This window comes from Anomalospiza imberbis, chromosome 2, assembly GCF_031753505.1.
Source record: "Anomalospiza imberbis isolate Cuckoo-Finch-1a 21T00152 chromosome 2, ASM3175350v1, whole genome shotgun sequence".
In the NCBI taxonomy this organism is placed as follows: Eukaryota; Metazoa; Chordata; class Aves; order Passeriformes; family Viduidae; genus Anomalospiza; species Anomalospiza imberbis.
The window spans coordinates 18035436-18041781 of NC_089682.1; positions in this window are offsets into that span (position 1 = coordinate 18035436).

Below are 6346 nucleotides of genomic sequence, written 5' to 3' on the forward strand. Positions count from 1 at the left end.
TGGTATATTATTTCATGTATGAGCTAATTCCGTCCAATTTCTCTATTCCAGCTGAGTTTCCTAAGCACTAACTTACTGGGCAGGAAAAAGGACAGAATTACCCTGTTTCCATGTAAATGGTTTTATAACAGCTGATGGAACATGATTTATGTTTGTTTGCACTGTTTATGCATTTCTGAAAACCTAAGAAATGGAAAAATAAGGTCATACCTCTTTCTCAAGTTATGATAAGTAAGGGATCCAGATGCATGCTTCTGAGAGAACAAGATCCATCACTTCAAATATGCAATTAGTGTCTATAAGAAGAGAAAATGCAATATAACTTTCAAAATGGTATGTCAAATTATCATAATTGTTGGATGCTGGTTAACAATGACAAGTGTATTTCAATATAGTGCCAAATATAAATGAATTGAGAGTACAGTCTATGTAAAATGTCCAATTATAGTGAAGGCAAAAAAAGCCAAAACAAAAACCTGAAGGTAATCTAATTTGACTGCATGTTGAGCTAAGGGTAAGTAACCAACTGGCCTGGATTTTGAACCATACATAACTGTGTATGAATCATAACAAACTGTGTAAAGGATCAAACAATGTAATTAAATCCTGTTTCTTTTTAATTTTGGAAACTCTGTTAATAAGAAGTCTCTTTCAGTGAATGATAGTGATAGCCTTAGTTGTCAGGAAAAGGCAATAGCTAGATTTTCAGCTGTCCAATATGAAAACAAATGTTTTATTTAGAACATTTTTATACCTGACATTAACATATACAACAACGCATTTGTCAGTACAGCTCCATTTTGCATATATGCAAAATATTTTCACATCCTTCCCCTTTTTTTTTTTTTTTTTTTGGTTATTACTGGCCTCAGTATCTCTAAATTAAAATAAAACCTCCCACATAGAAATTCCTTATTGTTCTATATTACGCAGTTTTTCCTTTCAAATAGTAACAAAATAGTTGGAAAGAGAGCATAACAAATTTACTTTTAATGGAATTAGATATTTTAAATATACTACTCGTATTGAGTTTATATCCTCTATCTGAATTTTGGTTTCTGAAATCTTGAATATTTATTACATATTACATAAAAAATTGTTTATAATATATGTATGTATTTATCTTTGTATTGTAAAGTGCCCTATAATATCAATTCCTAGTGTAATTTTTTACACTGCAAATGGAACAAATAAAGATTGAACTAAATCTCATTTGAAAATTTGTTTCCTCCATTAAAAGTCTAGTAATTTTACAGTGTAAAATTATGTAGGGAATTACATCAGTTTCACCAGCTGGCTTAAGTAAATCCAGCTACTGAGTTTTAGATTCTTGATTTGTATGATTTGTGACACTTTACTCCTCATGTAGAATGAATGGTGCCGTTACAAAATAGGGGAGCATTTAATACAAATAAAGTAAAAATATCTGGCATTTGAAATTTGATAACATTGGAAATAAGTAGAAAATATGAATAAACTGTTACTTATGTTTCAATCTGACTGTAGGAGAAGGCAGGAAGGTTAAAATGAGCAACTCATTCAGTCCTTGACCTTCAGCCCCAGTATGTGATTCATATTGGGAGAGGCTGTCAGATACTCAAACAGGAAAAAAAAAACAGTAGTCAGAAAAGCACAAAATTGTCTTATTTCCCCTTTCATATTTCATCCTAGCAAATTAGATATGAATTGAATAATTCCTAGCACTATGTGTCATTTGTGACTTAAATTTCTTAAGACAACATGTACCATATATTGCATTTCAAGAAAGTATCCGAAGAGGACCCTTTCACCCAAGGCAATCTAGTCATGATGAGAAAATCTGTCTTAAACATTTAACTGGTGTCTTTTTTTCTTTAAATCTTCTCTTGTGAAACCAGAGCCTCCTTACTTGGAAATACTGGCTGGCTTAGAGGAAGGGATTCCAGTAGTCAGAAGTGATTGCAGGCCCATTCCAGCAGAGCATTTCTCCCTCTCTGCCCTGTGATACACCAGCTCATGACAGCCAGGAGGCAAAGGTGGCATGAACTGACAAGGTAATGTCCATTACCTGCCTTTGTGTAGGGTCCAGGGAAAACAGAAAATAACCTTGTTTGCTTCTGCACACTTACACCCAAAATATAGTTAAATGAGTTGTGAGATAAGTTCTTGCTCCTCTGAGTGAGTCTGGGCTTTGGATCACTGCTCTTAGATCATCATTGCTGCAGGAAAACAGGTTAAGACTCTTGTTTTGATCTCACTTGAATGGGAACATCAGTTACAATTTCTACAAAACACATCACATGCAAATTGAGATGACTAAATGGGGCCACTCAAAAGGAAAATCAATGATTTTAACTAGGTTATATTTATGTTTACTGTATATTAACCTGTATACAACAACTTTATTGTAATATATGCTATTACGCACCTCCTTTGTTTACTTTCTCTGAAGTAACTACGAGACACATTATTTTCACAGAAAATCAACATGCCATTAATTTATTAGAATTTAGTAGCAAAAATTAAATATCTGACCAGCATTCATTCATCTTTATTATTTCAATTTTTTATTTTTTTTTTCTGACAGAAACAGCAGCAAGAAGAAACTATACAAGAGTTTTATCTAATGTATGTCTGATAAGTTGACTAACAAAGAACTCTGTTATGTTGAGATTATTTATCTGGAGAACACTTTCTTCCTATATATATGTATAATTACATGAAAATTCCATCACACTTCTTGATTTCATTTGCAATGATTATTTTGTGCCAGCTCTTATATGTTAACCTGATAACATCTATAAAATAAAATATCTTACTTCTATTGTAGATTAGATACTTCAGCAGACAGCAGAATTGTATAGTAACAATGACTAATGCTGTGCATAGTAATCAGTTTAATCATGTCATCCCTTAATGCTTGTAAGCTAAATTTGCTTCTGTTCTCATGGTATTATTTTGTAAATTTTGGTCTTTGATATTTAATCAAGTATGCATTCTTCCTGGCTTGCAACAAAACAATTTTTTTACCCCATTTAATGCTTATCAAGCTTACTCAAAATAGCATTTTTAAATAGATTTTACAATATGGTATCTGATCTAGCCATAAGAAAGCTGTGATCTTGAGTGGTATAATCATGCATGCAGACCAAAGAAAAGCTGTAAAGCTCAATTTATTTATAAATGGATTACAGGAGTTTCTTAAAATTGATCTTTTAATTTTATATGCCTGCTGAAGAGCATGATGAAAATAATCATGATACAAAACATAGATGTTTTAGATCATTATGTGTGTTCTGCTTGTGCTGATTCTACCTTGTCAGGATTAGCTACTCTCTAGCAACTCCAAAATATAGACACATACTCATATCATTACTGTTAACACTGTTAACCTGACAGAATAGAAAGGGGGAAAATACCACCCCAGGTGGTATTTGGGCCACCTGTGGCATAAGAACTACTATAGCATGGAGTATGCTATAAGGTATCAGCATCACAAAACAAATACTGATGTGTGCTCTGAAAACTTCATTTTATTATTTTCTGTGCCACAGAAGTGTCTGATTTCTATTTTTCTCCCTAGTGTTTACTAGATTGGAGTATCAAGAGCAAATGTGTGAATGTGTGGGTGCATAAATTCTTTGCCCGTAACTTTTCCGTGGTTCTGCTTACGAGGAGGGGAAGTGTAATTTCCACCTCAGCTGACAATCTCTTTGGCTTCTGTGGTGCAACGTGGAGAGGGAGGGATCTCGGGTGCTGCATTCCAGTGACTCACTGCTGGCTCTGCAGCTGCCTGGTAGCTGGCAGAATTGGGGTATTCCTGTGATCAGGAGTCTGTTGAACTGCAAAAGCAGAGAAAAGACCTAGCAATGCATTGACTGCAGCCTCACAGTCTGCATGTTTTTGGCATGCATGTTCATAATTGGTTTTCTCTGTAAATAGAGATACCTGCAAGGTATTTCTAAGTCATTAGCAATATTAGAGCTGGGATTGTTTCTTAACTTTAGAACATGTGTTTGCTTATGCCAATAAGGCATACTGTGGAGAGGTCATCTTCTTGGGACCTAGAGGAATTAAAATTCTGCTGAGGTATGTCTCAGTCCCCTGTAAGGCTGTCTGAGATCCAAAGAAGAATAGTGTTGCAGAAAGGGGTGATTTATTTATAAATGTATCGAGCAACATTAGCATGCTATGTAATTTTATATAAAAGACTTTCTTGGATTCTTTCTAGCATATACTGAATAATAGCACTAGAAAAACTGCATAAACCAGTATTTATAACATGGTGACGAAAATAGCTTTATTTAAGTAGTGACATAAAAGCATATAGTAAAAGGCTATAACATAATGCATTATTCATTATGGGGTAAAATGAAGATTGTCCATACATTTCCTGAAAGGCTTAGCAATGCAGATCTGTATTCCCTCACCTTGCTTTTTATATGAAAGTTTTGTTTTTCCAATGGTTTAAATTATTTTGTCACATCTGGTGGTATTCAGTAACAAAACCAGTACTAAGTAACAGAGACCTACAATAAAGAAGATTTTTTTACAAAACATATCTATTAGCTATGCTTTTTTCTCTTTGGAAAGTAATTAAAAACCAAGTTTCTATTAAACATTTTACTAATATTAATCCTACTGGATTCCTGCCCTGGCAGGAATTTGACTAATGCTTATTAACCCACTGCATTGAACAGTGGCCTATAGAACTGTTGTAATAAGATTTTATGAAGAGTTACCAATTTAAAATTTCATTCCTTCCCAGTGCATGTACATAATTACTATTAACACCAGTGTGGGTTATGGATTCATAACACAGTAAGCACTGAGAGGAGAGAAAGGCTCCTACAGAGAATGTGGATCTGTTCATATCTATCTCTCAATTGTTTACACTCTAGGGAATAAGTAAAGGTCATTCTCCCAGGCTTTTCTCCTTTCCTGCCAAAATATGAGCCAAATTAAAGTCAATTGGAGTTTCATTGGAGCTTTCAGACATCGTAAGAATTCAGCTTGTTAAGCAGGTTTATTTCAAAGATGTTATAAACCACAACCTCTCCCCCACCCCCTAAAAAACCCAACCTTAAACAAACAAACAAAAACTAGAAGTCTGCTTTGTAAAGCAATAAAAGCTTCAGTAAAAGCTTCTTATGCCAAGGTTTCATTCATCTCCACAGTTAGGTACATACTGGCTCTTCTAAAATCATCTGGGTGATGGTGTACCTTAACAATCTTAGACTCTCCTATTCATAAAGGAATATATATTTTTCAAAATTGGAGTGATCAGGTTTTGCTGCTTCAATAATTATTACTATATGACAGAAGACAAAAAGAAAACAAAAATAACAAACCCAAAGCCTTCCTAACAACATAATCTAAAAATACTAAAGTTGTCTTGCAGCTGTTGATCTCTATGTTAAAAAAAGACAAGAACAGCACGGATGTTTTGAAAGAAAGATATTAACCACCTACTAGTTAAATTTATGTTGTTGTGGAACTAATCCTGTTAGCACGCTAAAGGTTGACACCAATACAGAAAGACAGCCTTCATATTGATTTAAGCAAATACAGATCCAGGAGTATTCATCACCTAAAGCATAGCTACAGAGCCTTGGTGATACACTTAGACTGTTTCCATGATCCAGTTGGAGACATAGGGACCCTGGACTTCCAGCACCCTCAATCTTGTTCTTTCTCTTAAACATGAGGTCTTCCAAGTTAAAACATATAATATTCTGTCTAATGTTGAGTGACTCAGTCACATGAACTCTACAGTACTTTAAAACCATGGGAAAATACCTTTAGAATAATACCAGCCAAACCCTACAAATTATGGTCTTGTTAATGACACTGAGAAGGAGGCACCATTAAAAAATTACTGAGCCTGGATGTTTGTTTGTTTGTTTGTTTGTTTGAAGGAAAAGCTTCCCCATCATATGAATCCAGTACAGTGTAGAATGTCCTCTGAATTAGATCTGGAAAAACAGGATTCAGAAAAGGTTTGAAACCTGTGAAGCTTTACTGAGACTCAGAAAACAAAAAATTATCACCCAGGAAAAAGTAGCAACTCTCTTACATCCTCTAATCTCTCTCTGCTGGTGCAAGCCAAGGCAGCTCTTGTGCCTGGCTGCCAGATCTGATGTTTCAACAATTCCTCAGCACTTCTAACTCCGACCTCTTGGATGCCAACCAAGAATTTTTTTGGAAAGGGGTCAAGAAAAGGAGTATTTATGCAATAAATGCAGGGGAAATGCCGCTATCACAGCAAATGTTTAGCTATTCCATAGCATTTCCTAGAAGAGACCTCGGAGCAGAAGACAATGAATGTGTCAATTTCCCTGGTACTTAAGGTCAGAATTGCAATTCA